Below are 19463 nucleotides of genomic sequence, written 5' to 3' on the forward strand. Positions count from 1 at the left end.
GGCTGCTTGGCCATGGAAACCTATTTCATGAAGCTCCCGACAAACAGTTATGTTTGGAACTCGGTAGTGAGTGTTGCAGCCGAGAACCAGTGGCGATTTTAGCATGTAAATCTTGGTGGGGCAATCTCGCCCCCAAACATTTATTTATGCATGCCAGCAAAGCCACTACACAACACTAAACAATACATTAATTGTTAACAGTATAACATTAATTGTTAACAATATAACAGTGACAAACTGTGCCTACAGACTTTTAAGGCCTACATAAAGCTGTCCCAACCACAGAGCTTTCTTTTCAGCATGGAGTGAATCCTTACCACCGCTACACCTGGCTATCAGCGAAGCCTTGTCTGGCAGCGAAACAATTCATTCAGCCTCATTTACTGTCTTTTTTTAAAACAGCTGATATGGCTGACTTGCTTAAACAAATGTGATTTCTATTGACAATTCATATGTACAAACTATGGCATAAGGGGACAACGACAAGCGGATAAGTGGCCATCCGTAATTTCAATTAAGACTTTAATGAGCTAACTATTTACTCAGCACCTTTGAAATGTACAGCGACAGAATTCAGAACATTGGCCATTCTTACAGTATTCTCCCTGTATACCAAGTCAGAACTATAGGATAAATAAAGAGGGAATATAAGCACACAATGAAAGCTCTTACAATATTTGATGATTACATTTCTCTAAAGCAGGTTCTAGGCTACATGTGCACCACCAAGTCAGAACAGTAGGCTAAGTTATGACAGTGAAAGGAACCAAATGATTAGGGTGAGGCACATGGGCTACTAACAGCTTACTACACAACATACACTTATTATTACTTTCTTAGCTACAGTATACATATCTCCTTGGCATGTTACATCATTTATGCAGCAGTATACATTACCATTTTGGACTCACCTTGTGCTGTGCTGACTTGAACAGGTCCTTCTTGTGGGAACATTTTGTAATCAATGTCTGTCATTCTCTGGCCCTAGACAAAAAGAGCTGTGTGTGTGTGTGTGTGTGTCATTCTCTGGATTGGACCACGCAGCCGTTATACCACTCAGGAAGGAGACGCGTTTGGTCTCCTAGAGATGATAGTACTTTGCGAAATGTGAAAATCAATCCCAGAACAACAGCAAAAGACCTTGTGAAGATGCTGGAGGATACGGGTACTAAAGTATCGATATCCACGGCAAAACGAGTCCTATGTCGACATAACCTGAAAGGCCACTCAGCAAGGAAGAAGCCACTGCTCCAAAACCTCCATAAAAAAGCCAGACTACGGTTTGCAACTGCACATAGGGACAAAGATCGTACTTTTTGGAGAAATGTATTCTGGTCTGATGAAACAAAAATAGAACTGTTCAATGGACAATGACCCAAAGCATTCTTCCAAAGTTGGCAAAATGGCTTAAGGACAACAAGGTCAAGGTATTGGAGTGGCCATCACAAAGCCCTGACCTCAATCATATAGAACATTTGTGGGCAGAACTGAAAAAGCGTGTGCGAACAAGGAGGCCTACAAACCTGACTCAGTTACACCAGCTCTGTCAGGAGGAATGGGCCAAAATTCACCCAACTTATTGTGGGAAGCTTGTGGAAGGCTACCAGAAACGTTTGACCCAAGTTAAACAATTTAAAGGCAATGTTACCAAATACTAATTGAGTGTTTGTAAACTTCTGACCCGCTGGGAATGTGATGAAAGAATAAAAGCTGAAATAAATCCCTCTCTACTATTACTCTGACATTCTTAAAATAAAGTGGTGATCCTAACTGACCTAAGACAGGGAATTTTTACTAGGATTAAGTGTCTGTAATTGTGAAAAACTTAGTTTAAATGTATTTGGCTAAGGTGTATGTACATTTCTGACTTCAACTGTATATTTTTTTACATTGTTTACAAATGGTTATGTGACATGTATTAATGCCAAAATAACATGCAAAACAGCCCAAGAAAGTATAATATGCAATATATTAATAAATAAATCAATTGTAGCTAAAGAAGTGGGGATCTGAATGACGGGTCGCCACTGCTGAGTCCAGATGATTTTTAGGCGCTTCAGCACATAGTGGCCCCATTCTGTGAGCTTGTGTGGCCTACCACTTCGCGGCTGAGCCGTTGTTGCTCCTCGACGTTTCCACTTCACAATAACAGCACTTACAGTGTACTGGGGCGGGGCAGAAATTTTACAAACGGACTTATTGGAAAGGTGGCGTCCTATTACGTTGCCACGTTGAAAGTCACTGAGCTCTTCAGTACAGGCCAGTCTACTCCCATGTTTGTCTATGGATATTGCATGGACATGTGCTCGATTCTATACACCTGTCAGCCGGGGATGTTACTAAAATAGCTGAATCCACTCATTTGAAGGGTTAGCGTGTCTTTTGGCCATGTAGTGTAGCTTATAAATGGGCCTTAATACCAGTGTCCATATGCCGCAAAACAAGACTATCGATATTACTGGGAAATTGTGTTTTTCTAGATAGCACTTGTGAGTTATGAGCGAAGCTGACATTTCCGCGGTAATAGAGGAGCGAGATTGGAAAACATGAGTGATAACCATGATTCTCCTGTGTTATGTGTAGCAGTAGCTGTCTTTGTCTGGGGACTTATTGTAGAGTTCAGTTTTTCAGTACTGAGAGGGCCATCCCAACAAAACCTGCTCATTTCACCATAGCCACAGTCCTCAAATTAGGACAGTCACATAAATTCTTAAACCTCTGAGAAAACCCATTTCATCCTTGAGATCTTCTAATCCCTACCACTTCCTCCTCAACCCCCATATTTTCTCTCTCTCTCTCTCTCTCTCTCTCTCTCTCTCTCTCACTCACTCACTCACTCACTCACACACACACACACACACACACACACACACACATACACACACTCACACACAGCAGAGTATAAGCAAGTCTACCCCTACAGCACCCATATTATTACACATCACCTAATCCTGTTTCACAAATCCAAGTACCTAAGGTTCCAGAGAGAAAATCCTATTGCCTCTGTACATTTTTCCATCTGTTTACCACAGAACAGTCCTCCACTCCAGACACTAACTTTATGCAGCTTCCTAATGCTCTCAGAAATCTACCCCTTCCATGTTGTCCAACTTTACACCTTATTTGTCCTGCATTTCAGTGCCTGCCTTGCTTACCCACATAGGCTTTGTTTGAGTCTGTGTGTTTTCTGTAACTAACTTGCCTGTTATTTTTTATTTCTCTGTTCATTTATTTATGCAGGTAGTTAAGTATTTATGCGTCTTTATTCCGACCTGTGTAATATGAGTCCGTCTCCTAATTTGGAAATGGACAGATTTTTCAATAGCCAGATATTGCCGTCTTCAGCCTAAGTGGAAGAACAGCTGTGAAAGGACTGCTGTGCCAACACGATTGATTAAGTAGAGTGTGTGTGTGTGGGTGGGCATGTGACCATGTAATTGTGTCTGCGTGCGCCAGTCATTATGTGTGTGTGTGTGTGTGTGTGTGTGTGTGTGTTTGCTTGAACAAGTGTCTGTACATGCGTCCTTTTTTGTGTATGTGGAAGGGAGGACCATTGTGGGATGAGGAGCAGTGTCAATTGCTTCTATGTAGGGAGGGAAGTGTGCGTGTGAATGTGTGTGCTAATGAGATTGACGACAGACTACCTCCCTCAGCCCAGCCCTCCCCCTCACTAGCCCACACTCTCATCCATTTTAACCTCATTTTCTAAGACTTCTCTGAAACAGGCAATTACAACTGTATTCATCTCATTACACTTGTGTAGACTTGAATGTTAGACCATGCAAAAATATAGTGTTTAAGTCTTAAAATTTGTCCTAGAACTTGAGGACTGTTTTTGGCATAGTCTATAATAGGCATGGTGTTTAAGTGCTATGGTCATGGTCTTGAAGTGTTGCGGTCTTGAATTGTTATGGTCTTGAAGTGTTATGGTCTTGAAGTGTCGTGGTCTTGAAGTGTTGCGGTCTTGAAGTGTTACGGTCTTGAAGTGTTACGGTCTTGAATTGTTATGGTCTTGAAGTGTTACGGTCTTGAATTGTTATGGTCTTGAAGTGTTACGGTCTTGAAGTGTCGTGGTCTTGAAGTGTTACGGTCTTGAATTGTTATGGTCTTGAAGTGTTACGGTCTTGAATTGTTATGGTCTTGAAGTGTTACGGTCTTGAATTGTTATGGTCTTGAAGTGTTACGGTCTTGAATTGTTATGGTCTTGAAGTGTTACGGTCTTGAAGTGTTGCGGTCTTGAAGTGTTACGGTCTTGAAGTGTTACGGTCATGGTCTTGTATCAGTATTTCACAGAGGTTATAGCTGTTCCACATTTTCAGTTTTGAGAGTTAAGCAGAAGAACATGAACATTTCATGCTTAGCCTATAGTACTAATAATAGACTGTGAATTATGATAAGTACTTGCTTCTAAAGTAAGCTATATTGTCTGATTAATATTTTTGTGCACCTTGTTGACTTAGTGGATGAAAGAGCTTTGTTGCGGTCGAGCTTCAGTAACTTAGTTATAGCTTAGCTTGCTCTCTGTGCTGCGGTGGCGATCATGATTAAATATTTGCTGTGCACCACTAAAAGGATAATCCATTTACCGCAGAAAAGTTCATGGTTCTTTCTATGGTGCTACTGTGCTATGATCCCCTCATAGACATGTCACAATATGAGCACCCCATACACATGTCACAATATGATCCCCTCATAGACATGTCACAATAAGAGCACCTTATAGACATGTCACAATATGATCCCCTCATAGACATGTCACAATATGATCCCCTCATAGACATGTCCCAATATGATCCCCTCATAGACATGTCACAATAAGAGCACCTTATAGACATGTCACAATATGATCCCCTCATAGACATGTCACAATATGAGCACCCCATACACATGTCACAATATGATCCCCTCATAGACATGTCACAATAAGAGCACCTTATAGACATGTCACAATATGATCCCCTCATAGACATGTCACAATATGAGCACCTCATAGACATGTCACAATATGAGCACCTCATAGACATGTCACAATATGAGCACCTCATAGACATGTCACAATATGATCACCTCTTAGACATGTCACAATATTTGGAGTGTGTGTGCGAGACTAGAGCCACACTTATCTGCTAAATGAGTAGGTCTGGCAGTACATACAGTCTGACAATTCATACAGTTTAACAATTCATACAGTTTAACAATTCATAAAGTCTGACAATTCATAGTTTGACAATTCATACATGCTTCTACACCTGCATTGCTTGCTGTTTGGGGTTTTAGGCTGGGTTTCTGTACAGCACTGTGACATCAGCTTATGTAAGAAGGGCTTTATAAATACATTTGATTGATTGATGATACAGTCTGCAGTGCTTATAGTCTGCAGTTCTTACAGTCTGCAGTGCTTACAGTCTGCAGTGCTTACAGTCTGCAGTTCTTAGTCTGTAGTGCTTACAGTCTGTAGTTCTTAGTCTGCAGTGCTTACAGTCTGCAGTGCTTACAGTCTGCAGTGCTTACAGTCTGCAGTTCGTACAGTCTGCAGTGCTTAAAGTCTGCAGTTCTTACAGTCTGCAGTTCTTACAGTCTGCAGTTCTTACAGTCTGCAGTGCTTAGTCTGCAGTGCTTACAGTCTGCAGTTCTTACAGTCTGCAGTTCTTACAGTCTGCAGTGCCTACAATCTTCAGTTCTTACAGTCTGCAGTGATTACAGTTCGCAGTCTGCAGTTTGTACAGTCTGCAGTGTTTACAGTCTGCAGTGTTTACAGTCTGCAGTGTTTACAGTCTGCAGTGTTTACTTTTACATAATTCCATAATGTGCTTGACTGAGGCACGGCAGCTGTGTGAGGTGTGGGAGTAACTTAACGTGCATGGTGGAGAATCCTTTCAGCACGCATGATTACATCTTCTTCAGCCAATATGAATTACCAGTGATACATTCTGTAGCATGCACAAGTAGACTAGACAGCCCTAGTCTACATGGTACAGATGGGTCATTTTGATGTAGAATTGTCTAATTGAAATAGAGAGAGAGAGAACCATATTGAGACATATAATGGCAGTGCTGTAAAGTACTTAAGTAAAATTACTTTAACGTACTACTTAAGTAGATTTTTGGGGTATCTGTACTTTACATTATTGACAACTTTTACTTTTACTTCACTACACTCCTATAGTAAATTATGTACTTTTTACTCCATACATTTTCCCTGACACCCAAAGTACTCTTTATATTTTGAATGTTTACCAGGACAGAAAATGGTCAAATTCACACTTATCAAGAGAACATCCCTGGTCATCCCGACTGCGTCTGATCTGGCAGACTCAGTAAGCACATGCTTCATATGTGAATGATGTCTGAGAGTTGGAGCATTGCCCCTGGCTATCTGTAAATAAATGAAAACTAGAACATGTGGCCGTCTGCTTTGCCTAATATAAGGAATTTGAAATTATTTATACCTGTACTTTTACTTTTGATACTTAAGTACATTTTAGCAATTCCATTTACTTTTGATACTTAAGTATATTTAAAACCAAATACTTTTAGACTTTTACTCAAGTAGTTTTTGTACTGGGTGTCATTTTCTATTAACATATCTTTACTTTTACTCCAGTATGATAATTGGGTACTTTTTCCACCACTGCAAAAAGTGACAAAGATGATAGTAGTACATTATTTTCTATCACAGAAGTATTCAATCACACAATTGTTTTATTTTATATTTAACTTGGCAAGACAGTTAAGAAAAATTCTTATTTACAATGATGATGAACGGGGGCAGAACAACAGAATTTCACCTTGTCAGCTCTGGGATTCGATCGAGCAACCTTTCAGTTAATGGCCCAACACTCTAACCACTAGGCTACCTGCCACCCCCATCATCAGCACAGTAAACAATCTGAACACAGTAAACCTGAACACAGTAAACCTGGAGAGGAATGTGTTTTCATCTGACATGTTTATTAAAAAAAATGAAATTATTTATGAAAAAAAAGTTGTTTATATATGCAACATCTATATGTTATAAATAATTGTTGATTTTTGCTCACTTGATATTTCAGTGTGAGATAGGAACTTATCATGTTATTATATTGCACGATTCCATATCATTATTTTCAACAATAGACTCCGTATAAATCAATTGAATTGCGGTAATAAATAATTCTCCCTGTATCGATCAATGATCTGTCACTTTAATGGGTTGTAAAGCAAACAATTATCAACCCTTAACAGTAGTCTCAAAAATAGATGATACCGGTATTAATTGACTGATTATGATCAAGTTTAACACCAGTAATTCACTGTACTGACATGTTCATTGTATCGACGTGCATTATAAAAATAAGAAAGCAGAGACACTTCAGAAATACCGTTGATATTCTCGGACTGCTTAGAGAAGTCGATTCCATGGATGAAGACATCAATCAATCAAATGTATTGATAAAGCCCTTTGACCATGTTTTTCCCAATGCACGTCAACATGGAAACAACCAGGAGTCACGTTGTTCATGCTTCATTCATTCATACTGTTTAAGTGAAGTTTTCATGTATTTAGTTGTTTTCAGGGGAAAAAGCTTCAGTTCTTCAGCATCTGCACGGGGAAGGAAAGGCAGATTGACCGCAGGGGGCGTTGATCCAGGCTGGGCTGCAGGGCTGCCTCCAAGGCAGTAAGCCTCACCAGATAGCCCCATTAAAAAGCACCCCTCTGTCGAGCCCATCTAGTTAATGCGGAGGAAAGACATAACATTGTCTGGGCGTAGTAGGAGATTTACTGCCAGCCTGCCTGCCTGCCTGACCTCGTCATGTATCTGTAGATGTTTGTGGATAGCACCTGATCTCCAGAGGCAGTCAGAGACGGCCCATTACGAGATGATCTTTCCACTGCTGCGCCATTTTTCAGGTACACTGCGTCACTTCCTTAAGCCATTTTGCCAACTTTGGAAGAATACTTTGGGTCATTGTCCATTTAAACAGTTCTATTTTTGTTTCATCAGACCAGAATACATTTCTCCAAAAAGTACGATCTTTGTCCCCACCGTAGTCTGGCTTTTTTTATAGTGGTTTTGGAGCAGTGGCTTCTTCCTTGCTGAGCGGCCTTTCAGGTTATGTCAATAAAGGACTTGTTTTGCTGTAGCAACAAGGTCCTTTGCTGTTGTTCTGGGATTGATTTGCACTTTTCACACAAAAGTACTATCATCTCTAGGAGACCGAACGCGTCTCCTTCCTGAGCAGTATGACGGCTGCGTGGTCCCATGTCTATACTTGCGTACTATTGTTTTTACAGACGAACGTGGTACCTTCAGGCATTTCAAAATTGCTCCCAAGGATGAACCAGACTATTTTTTTTCTGAGGTCTTGGCTGATTTCTTTTGATTTTCCCACAATGTCAAGCAAAGAGGCACTGATTTTGAAGGTAGGCCTTGAAATACATCCAAAGGTACACCTCCAATTGACTCAAATGATGTAAATTAGCCAATCAGAAGCTTCTAAAGCCATGACATAATTTTCTGGAATTTCCTAAGCTGTTTATAGGCACAGTCAACTTAGTCAACTATGTTATCTTCTGACCCACTGGAATTGTAATACAGTGAATTGTAAGTGAAGTAATATGTCTGTAAACAATTGTGGGAAAAATGACTTGTGTCATGCACAATGTAGATGTCCTAACTGACTTGCTAAAACTATAGTTTATTAACAAGAAATGTGTGTAGTGGTTGAAAAACAAGTTTTAATGACTCCCACCTAAGTGGATGTAAACTTCTGACTTCAACTGTATGTGTTATGAAATAATTCTTGATTTTTGCTCAGTGTGAGATAGGATCTCATCATGTTATTACAGTATATAGCACGATTCCATATAATTATTTTCAACAATAGATTCCGTATAAATCAATGGAATTGCAGCAATAAATCATTCTCCCTCTGTCACTTTAATGGTTTGTAAGTAAACAATGAATAGTAATCTCTATAATAGTTACAAGAGAAAACAGTGATGAGATAAATGTCTCCAATGGGGTTGGTTCCCATCATAGATAAACATCTCCAATAAGTTTGGTTCCCATCATAGATAAACATCTCCAATGTGTTTGGTTCCCTTCATAGATAAACATCTCCAATGGGTTTGGTTCCCTTCATAGGTAAACGTTTCCAATGGGTTTGGTTCCCTTCATAGATAAACATCTCCAATGGGGTTGGTTCCCTTCATAGATAAACGTCTCCAATGGGGTTGGTTCCATTCATAGGTAAACGTTTCCAATGGGTTTGGTTCCCTTCATAGATAAACATCTCCAATGGGTTTGGTTCCCTTCATAGATAAACGTTTCCAATGGGTTTGGTTCCCTTCATAGATAAACATCTCCAATGGGTTTGGTTCCCTTCATAGGTAAACGTTTCCAATGGGTTTGGTTCCCTTCATAGATAAACATCTCCAATGGGTTTGGTTCCCTTCATAGGTAAACGTTTCCAATGGGTTTGGTTCCCTTCATAGATAAACATCTCCAATGGGTTTGGTTCCCTTCATAGATAAACGTCTCCAATGGGTTTGGTTCCCTTCATAGGTAAACGTTTCCAATGGGTTTGGTTCCCTTCATAGATAAACATCTCCAATGGGTTTGGTTCCCTTCATAGGTAAACGTTTCCAATGGGTTTGGTTCCCTTCATAGATAAACATCTCCAATGGGTTTGGTTCCCTTCATAGATAAATGTATCAAATCAAATGTATTTATATAGCCCTTCTTACATCAGCTGATATCTCAAAGTGCTGTACAGAAACCCAGCCTAAAACCACAAACAGCCAGCAATGCAGGTGTATGGTGTCTAGGAAAAACTCCCTAGAAAGGCCAAAACCTAGGAAGAAACCTAGAGAGGAACCAGGTTATGAAGGGTGGCCAGTCCTCTTATCCAATGGGTTTGGTTCCCTTCATAGATAAACATCTCCAATGGGTTTGGTTCCCTTCATAGATAAACGTCTCCAATGGGTTTGGTTCCCTTCATAGAGAAACATCTCCAATGGGGTTGGTTCCCTTCATAGATAAACATCTCCAATGGGTTTGGTTCCCTTCATAGATAAACGTCTCCAATGGGGTTGGTTCCCTTCATAGATAAGCATCTCCAATGGGTTTGGTTCCCTTCATAGATAAACATCTCCAATGGGTTTGGTTGCCATCATATTATCATGAGGATGATATCTCACAGGCACCCACTCTCTTCTCTGTAATGTGCCTCAGACCAGGGCTGTGTCCCAAATGTCACCCTTTTCTCTATGTAGGGCACTACTTTTGATCAAGGCCCATAGACTCTGGTCAAAAGTAGTGCACTACATAAGGCCTATAGACTCTGGTCAAAAGTAGTGCACTACATATTGGATAGGGTTCCATTTGGGATGCAGGTCAGGTCTCTTTAAAGGGGTCAATAGTTTACAGGTCTATTTAAAGGGGTCAATAGGTTACAGGTCTCGTTAAAGGGGTCAATATTAAATGTAAAAAGAGTGACTGATGCGCTGTCTGGCCCCTTGACCTCGCCTGTAATGACATGAAATAGATTCGGCACAGAAATTACGTTAAAGGCCGGGTACGGTATATAAACACTCCTCAATATATATACGGTATATAAACACTCCTTAATATATATACGGTATATAAACGGTCCGAGAATCCCAAATTAGGCTTAAGAGGTTGATTTTATTAATGAAATCCTATATTCTTGCATGTGCTACAGCAGATTTTTCCACATTGTCGTTTTCATTGAGCTCTTGAATTTCTGCCATGTGATGATTTGACATTGTCATGTCTCCATATTCAGGAATCAAAATCCTTCCAAAATCATAATGATGATCCCTAATCTTCTAACAGGTGACTGAGAAGTCTTTCATCGTTTTGGAAACAAACACATTTCATTCATGAATTGCTATTCTGTGTGAAATAAAAAATCACTGGGAATGCTCCATGCTTGGCCACCTCTGGCACATAATCACGACACTGGTGACCTTCAGCTCCTCAGAGCGCTGTCATCCTCCACGAGTGATCTATTCTGCCCTGGGTGAGCCTCACCACAGCTCCTCAATGCACTGTGATCCTCTCTTCAGCCCTGGGTGAGCCTCACCACAGCTCCTCAGTGCTCTGTGATCCTCTCTTCAGCCCTGGGTGAGCTTGGCCACAGCTCCTCAGTGCTCTGTGATCCTCTCTTCAGCCCTGGGTGAGCCTCGCCACAGCTCCTCAGTGCTCTGTGATCCTCTCTTCAGCCCTGGGTGAGCTTGGCCACAGCTCCTCAATGCTCTGTGATCCTCTCTTCAGCCCTAGGTGAGCCTCGCCACAGCTGGGCCCCCCTGAGTATAGCCCAGAGAAAGAGCGAGAGAGCGTGCTTGTATCTGTGTGGGTGTGCGGGGAGGGGACAGATATGACAGTTGTGACCCATACCCTCAGGATCAGGTGACAGGGGTGGTGGTAGGCAGGGAAGGAGGCGGGGTGATGTACAAGGAGCCTTGTCTCTCTGGGTGTCCAGAGGGGCTGTATTCCAACAGAGGACAGGGGCCAGATGGCTTGGCTTTAGTTTTTGCTCGTCACACACAATATGTGATTACCTCCAGGTAATCCCTGGAAGTTGGAATGATGATTAATAATGAGTTGTAATGCGTAGTAAATATTGCACAACAGCACCAGGCAAAGTAAGGCAGGTATCCAGTATAGCTAGCCAGGAAAATATCAGCCTTGGAATTGATGCCAAGTTCAAAATCATTTCCCAACATTGAAAAACAATACGTCTTGACAAATAAGGTTTTTGCAACTTGATGTTGATGAAACTCTTCATACCAATGTTTCATTTCACTTTCTTCTTTCTTCAATCACAAGGTGATTGAATCCAAGGTCAAGGATACAGTATTTTTTCCACAATATGCCTATGAGATAAACGCAGTAAACATGGAAACCTTTGGCCATGAAGAGACTGCGGAATCAATTTACAACATTGTGTTATGTCAGAGCACACAGCTGCTAAGATGGTGAATCACTCTAGCCTATGAAAACATCTCTGGCTAAAAACAAGCTTTCTTCATCGTTTCCCCAGAGAAGGTGTATGAGGACCTTGAACATGGAGACTCTCCGGCCCAGCTCAGTGATAATATCTGGACCCCAGTTAGAAGGCGCTGGAGCAGGACTGGGGACAGCCCACACCGGCCCATCTGACAGCCAGGAGTCAAACACAGAACCCACAGAAAGTCTGGGGACAGAGACATCAGACAAGGCCTGATAGCAGAGGGGATGTCATGTGTAAAGATGCAACGAGTGATTCCCAGTCATGTGGATCTGTTTATTCAGGGCTCTGCGACTGAGAGACCTGGACAGATTCAGTTTTACAACTAGTTATTTATGACTTGAAATGTCTGTCAGTGTGACATAATTATACATTATGTAAGTGCAAACCACAAGTGTCTGACCATTGGCCATGTTCCCTATTGGGTCTTGTGTAAATTGGGGAGTTTGTTTGTGCCAAAGTTGTTTGCAGACAACAATTTTCTATCTAACAATCTAAGGTTTGCAGTAGGCAGTTGTGAATATTTTTATGGCTCCGTCTGATTCAAGGCAAGATGTTTATCTGTGTTTGTGCCAAATCAATCAGACCAGCTCCAACTACGTGTCTGAATCTCAAATGGCATCAATGACCGGCCTTGTTGGTAGGCTTTCTGACAAGACAGGTGGATGAATGACCGGTTCTCCTTGACTTTAATAGCATGCCAGCTGATTTTAATAGTCCTTTGTCACACCTTCCATTTCACCTTGTGCTACCTTAGCCTTGAAGGTACCATGCTTGTGACACATTCATGAATAATTTCCATGGGTGTTTGTCAGTGTACCTTACCCTTCTATCTGATGCAACTCTGTGAAAGTGCAAGAGCAGGGCAACACATTGTACCAAATTAATATGTAATGATACTTCATATAATAAAAAATAAACCATAGAACAATGAAGACAGAAATATATCTGGAAATCAGAGAAATGTGTCTGTAGGAAATGGAACTTTGGCAACCAATTTGCAGTTATGTGATAACTTTCACACTTAAATGTGTCACTTTAGTCTTGTGTTAGTTGTTCCGTGGAGTAACAGTGAGGTGAGAGTTTCTCCGCATCACTTATTTGATCTCTCACTCTCCCTCTTCTATACAACAGGAAAGGAGTCAATGGCCAAACGGCTTCTTCTAGCCATACTATACAAACCCTTAACAACACCTAACAACATTCCATCACACTTTATCTGAGTAGTCATCATAATGCCAACTGACATTGGGATGACTGACAATAGTCCCAGTCACGCCAGATGACAACAGAAATTATAGTTATATCTGACTACAGATACGTTCAAATACACTGTGCACAAAACATTAAGAACACCTGCTCTTTCCATGACATAGACTGACCAGGTGAATCAAATCCAATCAAATTGTCTTTGTCACATGCTCCGAATCTTACAGTGAAATGCTTACGTACAAGCCCTTAACCAGCAATGCAGTTTATAAAATGTACCTAAAACAAATTTAAATACGAAATAAAAGTAACAACTAATTAAAGAGCAGCAGTACAAGTCCTGGTAATTCGTCTGGCCCTGCGGCGTTGTGAATGTTGACCCGTTTAAAGGTCTTACTCACATTGGCTGCAGAGAGCGTGATCACACAGTCGTCCGGAACAGCTGATGCTCTCATGCATGTTTCAGTGTTACTTGCCTCGAAGCGAGCATAGAAGTAATGTAGCTCGTCTGGTAGGCTTGTGTCACCGGGCCGCTCTCGGCTGTGCTTCCCTTTGTATTCTGTAATAGTTTGCAAGCCCTGCCACATCCGACGAGCATCAGAGCCGGTGTAGTATGATTCGATCTTTGTCCTGTATTGATGCTTTGCCTGTTTGATGGTTTGTCAGAGGGCATAGAGGGATTTCTTATAATCTTCCGGGTTAGAGTCCCGCTCCTTAAAGCAGCAGCTCTAGCCTTTAGCTCAGTGCGGATGTTGCCTGTAATCCATGGCTTCTGGTTGGGGTATGTACGTACAGTCACTGTGGGATGACATCATCGATGCACTTGTTGATGAAGCCAGTGACTGATGTGATGTACTCCTCAATGCCATCGGAGGAATCTCGGAACATATTCCAGCCTGTGATAGCAAAACAGTCCTGTAGCTCTGCCTCATCTGATCACTTTTTTATTTACAGAGTTACCGGTGCTTCCTGCTTAAATTTTTGCTTGTAAGCAGGAATCAGGAGGATATAATTATGGTCAGATTTGCCAAATGGAGGGCGAGGGAGAGCTTTGTACGCATCTCTGTGTTTGGTGTAAAGGTGGTCTAGAGTTTTTCCCCTCTGGTTGCACATTTAACATGCTGGTATTAATTTGGTAAAACATATTTAAGTTTCCCTGCATTAAAGTTCTCGGCCACTAGGAGCGCCACCTCTGGATGAGGGTTTTCCTGTTTGCTTATGGCGGTATACAGCTCATTGAGTGCGGTCTTAGTGCCAGCATCGGTCTGTGGTGGTATGTAGACAGCTACGAAAAATACAGATAAAAACTCTCTAGGTAGATAGTGTGGTCTACAGCTTATCATGAAATACTTTACCTTAGGCGAGCAAAACCTAGAGACTTTGTTAGATATCGTGCACCAGCTGTTGTTTACAAGTATGTATAGACCGCCAACCCTTGTCTTACCAGATGCTGCTGTTCTGTCCTGCCGATACGGTGTATAACCAGCCAGCTGTATGTTGATAATGTCATTGTTCAGCCACGACTCGGTGAAACATAAGATATTTCCGTTGGTAGTTTAATCTTGCTCGTAGGTCATGGATTTTATTTTCCAATGATTGCACGTTGGCCAATAGAACAGATGGCAGTGGGGGTTTACTTGCTGACCTACGAATTCTCAGAAGGCAGCCCGACCTCCGCCCCCTTTTTCTCCGTCTTCTCTTCACGCAAATTCCTGGGTTTTGGGCCTGTTCCCGGGAAAGCGTCGGACTCGTTAAAGGAAAAAGCTTCTACCAGTTATGAACTTGGTGCACACCATACCCATGTTTCCCGTTAAAAATACCTATCACAGGGCCTCCCGGGTGGCGCAGTGGTTAAGGGCGCTGTACTGCAGCGCCAGCTGTGCCATCAGAGTCCCTGGGTTCGCGCCCAGGCTCTGTCGTAACCGGCCGCGACCGGGAGGTCCGTGGGGCGATGCACAATTGGCCTAGCGTCGCCCGGGTTAGGGAGGGCTTGGTCGGTAAGGGTGTCCTTGTCTCATCGCGCACCAGCGACTCCTGTGGCGGGCTGGGCGCAGTGTGCGCTAACCAAGGTGGCCAGGTGCACGGTGTTTCCTCCGGCGCATTGGTGCGGCTGGCTTCCGGGTTGGATGCGTGCTGTGTTAAGAAGCAGTGCGGCTTGGTTGGGTTGTGTATCGGAGGACGCATGACTTTCAACCTTCGTCTCTCCCGAGCCCGTACGGGAGTTGTAGCGATGTGACAAGATAGTAGCTACTACAACAATTGGATACCACGAAATTGGGGAGAAAAAGGGGTAAAAAAAATGTGTTTAGAGGTGTTGGCAGAATGTTTTCAGTGACCGTTTCTGTAAGACAAAAACAATTTCAAATTGTTGTGGACCTGTAAACAGATCGTATGAATTCAATGTTTTGCTTTTTTGGAGGGGGGAGGGGGGGAATATGAGCGTCACTGCAATTTGCTCCACTGCAAATTCTGAAACATTCTAAATGTTTTGTTTTGTTTTACTACATAAGGCTATGAATATCAGCTGTCTGTTCACATGTTAAGTTCTACTGTGTGTTATAAACAACGCTTCCTTTTGGGGAGCAAGGAGATCAATAACTTAAAATTATAATAGCCTGTCTAATAGGGGTGAACTGTATGTTCTACCATTAAAACCTCTACAGGATTGGTGGGTCACCCCTCGTGACGGTTGAGCTAATGTAGGCTAATGTGATTAGCATGAGGTTGTCAGTAACAAGAACATTTCCCAGGACATAGACATATCTGATATTGGCAGAAAACTTAAATTATTAATGTAACAGCACTGTCCAATTTTCAGTAGCTATTACAGTGAAAGAATACCATGCTATTGTTGAGGAGAGTGCACAGTTATGAGCTTGAAAAGTTATTAATGAACCAATTAGGCACATTTGGGCAGTCTTGATACAAAATTTTTAACAGAAATGCAATGTTTCATTGGATCAGTCTAAAACTTTGGCCAAAATCTAAATTGCGCCTGGGCTGGAATAATACATTATGGCCTTTCTCTTTCAAAGATGAAAAAATACAAAAAATGCATGTTTTATTTTTGTATTACCTTTTACCAGATCTAATGTGTTATATTCTCCTACATTCATTTCACATTTCCACAAACGTCAAAGTATTTCCTTTCAAATAATATCAAAAATATTCATATCCTTGCTTCAGGTCCTGAGCTACAGGCAGTTAGATTTGGGTATGTCATTTTAGCCGAAAAACGCTACGGATCGGAAAGCATAGAGCAAAATACTTGAAATAGCTTATCTATCTACTAGGTTACTGTGAAGTGGGTCCAGTTAAATGATAGATAGGACAAATGGTAGCCTATCCTAACTTGTTGTAGGCCCATTGGCTATTTCGCGAGTATGACACCATCACAGTCAGAAAAGGTGATGAATTTATTTTGCAATTATCATGAAAATGAAATAAATAATAGGACATAGATGCCTATTACTAATTATTTTAGAATTAAAAGAAAACACAAATAGCTGTTCTCACTGACGGCAAATAGTTGCATGTTGTTATTACCTGCTTTTGTTGTTGTTATGAATAAGAGCGTCATCATATATTCCCATTTGCACAAGGCTACTAGTGCCGTGCAATGCTTCAACCACTAGAAACAGTGTGCACTCACTGTCTAAAGGATTCGGGAGGATAAACACATTCTCATGTCAAGTTCAGTTTTTAGAAAGGCCAACTTTTGAATGAAAACTGGCCCACACATGTTTTGGGCCATATTTTGTGCATATGCAACTTTATAAATGAGACCCCAGGACAAAATATAAACCCCAAATTGGGGATATGATGAAAATCACATCCATAAAAATATAAAGAATGGAACCTTTTGAATGCAACCATTTGCCATTAGTGAGAAGAGCGAAAATCTATTTTTAAAATCTAAAATAATTAGACTTCTTTTTCCTATTTTATTTTCATAATCATTGCAGAATATATTCTACATTTTTCTGGCCCTAATGGGTTAATATTCCCCAAAGGAGTCATTACCATGCGCATCAATCATTTAATGGAACCTAGTAGCCTACTAAATAGATAGGCTATGTATTTCAATTTCTGCAATATCATAGGCAGCGGGGTTTATAATACCAGTATATGGTCAAATTGAACAGTTGATCTGTTACACCAACCCGGTCTCAGAACATTTCATATTATTCTGTACGTAAATCCGATACAATCCATTTATTCTGATATGTTAAGTTTGGTATGGTTACATAAGACAGAAATGAAAGGAGGGTGGTTGATCAGGGTGGATGGGTCGAGCAATCCAAAGGCTGCAAGTTCGAATCTCATTACGGAGAACTTTAGCATTTCAGATAATTAGCAACTTGTCAACTACTTACTACTTTTTAGATACTTTGCAACTACATAGAATGTTAGCTAACCCTTCCCCTAACCTTAATCCTTTAACCTAAATCCTAAAATTAACCCTAACCCCTAGCCTAGCTATTGTAAGCGAGCTAGCTAACGTTAGCCACCTAGCCACCTCTTTGGAATTTGTAACATATCATACATTTAGAAAATTCATAACATATTGTATGTTTTGCAAATTCTTAACATATAATATGAATTGTAATTCGTAACATATCATATGACATGGATGATGGAGACCCACAAATGAATACATACCATATGAAATGTACCATATCATACTGAATGGAGTGTCCCTGCAAGCTTGGCACACCTATATTTGGGGAGTTTCTCCCATTCTTCTCTGCAGATCCTCTCAAGCTCTGTCGTGTTGGATGGGGAGCGTTGCTGCAGAGCTATTTTCAGGTTTCTCCAGAGATGTATAAGTCGGGGCTCTGGCTGGCCCACTCAAGGACATTCAGAGACTTGTCCCGAAGCCACTCCTGCGTTGTCTTGGCTGTATGCTTAGGTTCGTTGTCTTGTTGGAAGGTGAATCTTGGCCACAATCTGAGGTCCTGAGAGCTCTGGAGCAGGTTTTCATCTCTATGAACTTTTCTTTGTTCATCTTTCCCTCGATCCTGACTAGTCTCCCAGTCCCTGACGCTGAAAAACATACAGTACCAATGGGAGAAACTCCCCAGATACAGGTGTACCAAGCTTGTAGCGTCATACCCAAGAAGACTGGAGGCTGTAATCGCTGCCAACGGTGCTTCAACAAGGTAAAGTAAAGGGTCTGAATACATTTGCAAAACAAAAAAAGTACTTTGTCATTACTGGGTATTGTATGTAGATTGATGAGGGGAAAAAACTATTTCATCCATTATAGAATAAGGCTGTTACGTAACAAAATGTAGAAAAAGTCATGGGGTCTGAATACTTTCCGAATGCACTGTATACTGCAGAAAAAGGATCTTCATTTAATCATGACAGTGTTGCGAGGACATTGTTCTGCTCCCTGTTAGGGTTTCCATTCCCAGAGGATTAACCCTGCTCTCTGAAATTCAGTCAGTCAGTTACTCCCAGTCCCAGGCACTGGCTTTTGAGTGAGGGGGAGGACCATGTCCAAGTCGCCCTGCTCTGCTCCACTCTGCTCCCTCACATCACCCATGGGCTTTGTTTTGATCCCACTGCCATCCATTATGCTCAGTCACCTCTTAAGCCCTCTGTGTCCTCAAGATCTTTCCTCTCCTCTCCTCATTCACACAGCACATTCCCCTCCTCCCACTACCATGACCGCGGAACGATGTCTTTGGGTGGGGGTGCTGTCGAGTAAAGGGGGGGGTCCTCTGCTCATACAGGAGTAATAAAGTTATTTGTATATACAGTACCAGTCAAATGTTAGGGCACACCTACTCATTCCAGTTCTACATTGTAGAACAGTAGTGAAGTCTTCAAAACTATGAAATAACACATATGGAATCATGTAGTAACCAAAAAAGTGTTAAACAAATCAAGATATATATAATATTTGAGATTCTTCAAAGTAGCCACCCTTATCTTTGATGACAGCTTTGCACACTCTTGGCGTTCTCTCAACACACAATACCAATATGATACATAAACGACAACAAACCAATGGTCATGACCATCAAAGGGGCCATTGGTTGTTAATGACTTGATGAACTGTGCTAATTTGGAAGGACAGTCAGAGAGACATTATTGTAGTGTACAGTCTTTTGGCTGAAACCGTGGACCAGTGGCAGGGAGTGTCACACATAGTAAGAGGATGTGGGTCATTATACGACATGTATCAGTAGTGAGAACTGATAGCTGGATGAGGAGTCAAGGATTAG

This window comes from Oncorhynchus mykiss, chromosome 6 (assembly GCF_013265735.2).
Source record: "Oncorhynchus mykiss isolate Arlee chromosome 6, USDA_OmykA_1.1, whole genome shotgun sequence".
Classification (NCBI taxonomy): domain Eukaryota; kingdom Metazoa; phylum Chordata; class Actinopteri; order Salmoniformes; family Salmonidae; genus Oncorhynchus; species Oncorhynchus mykiss.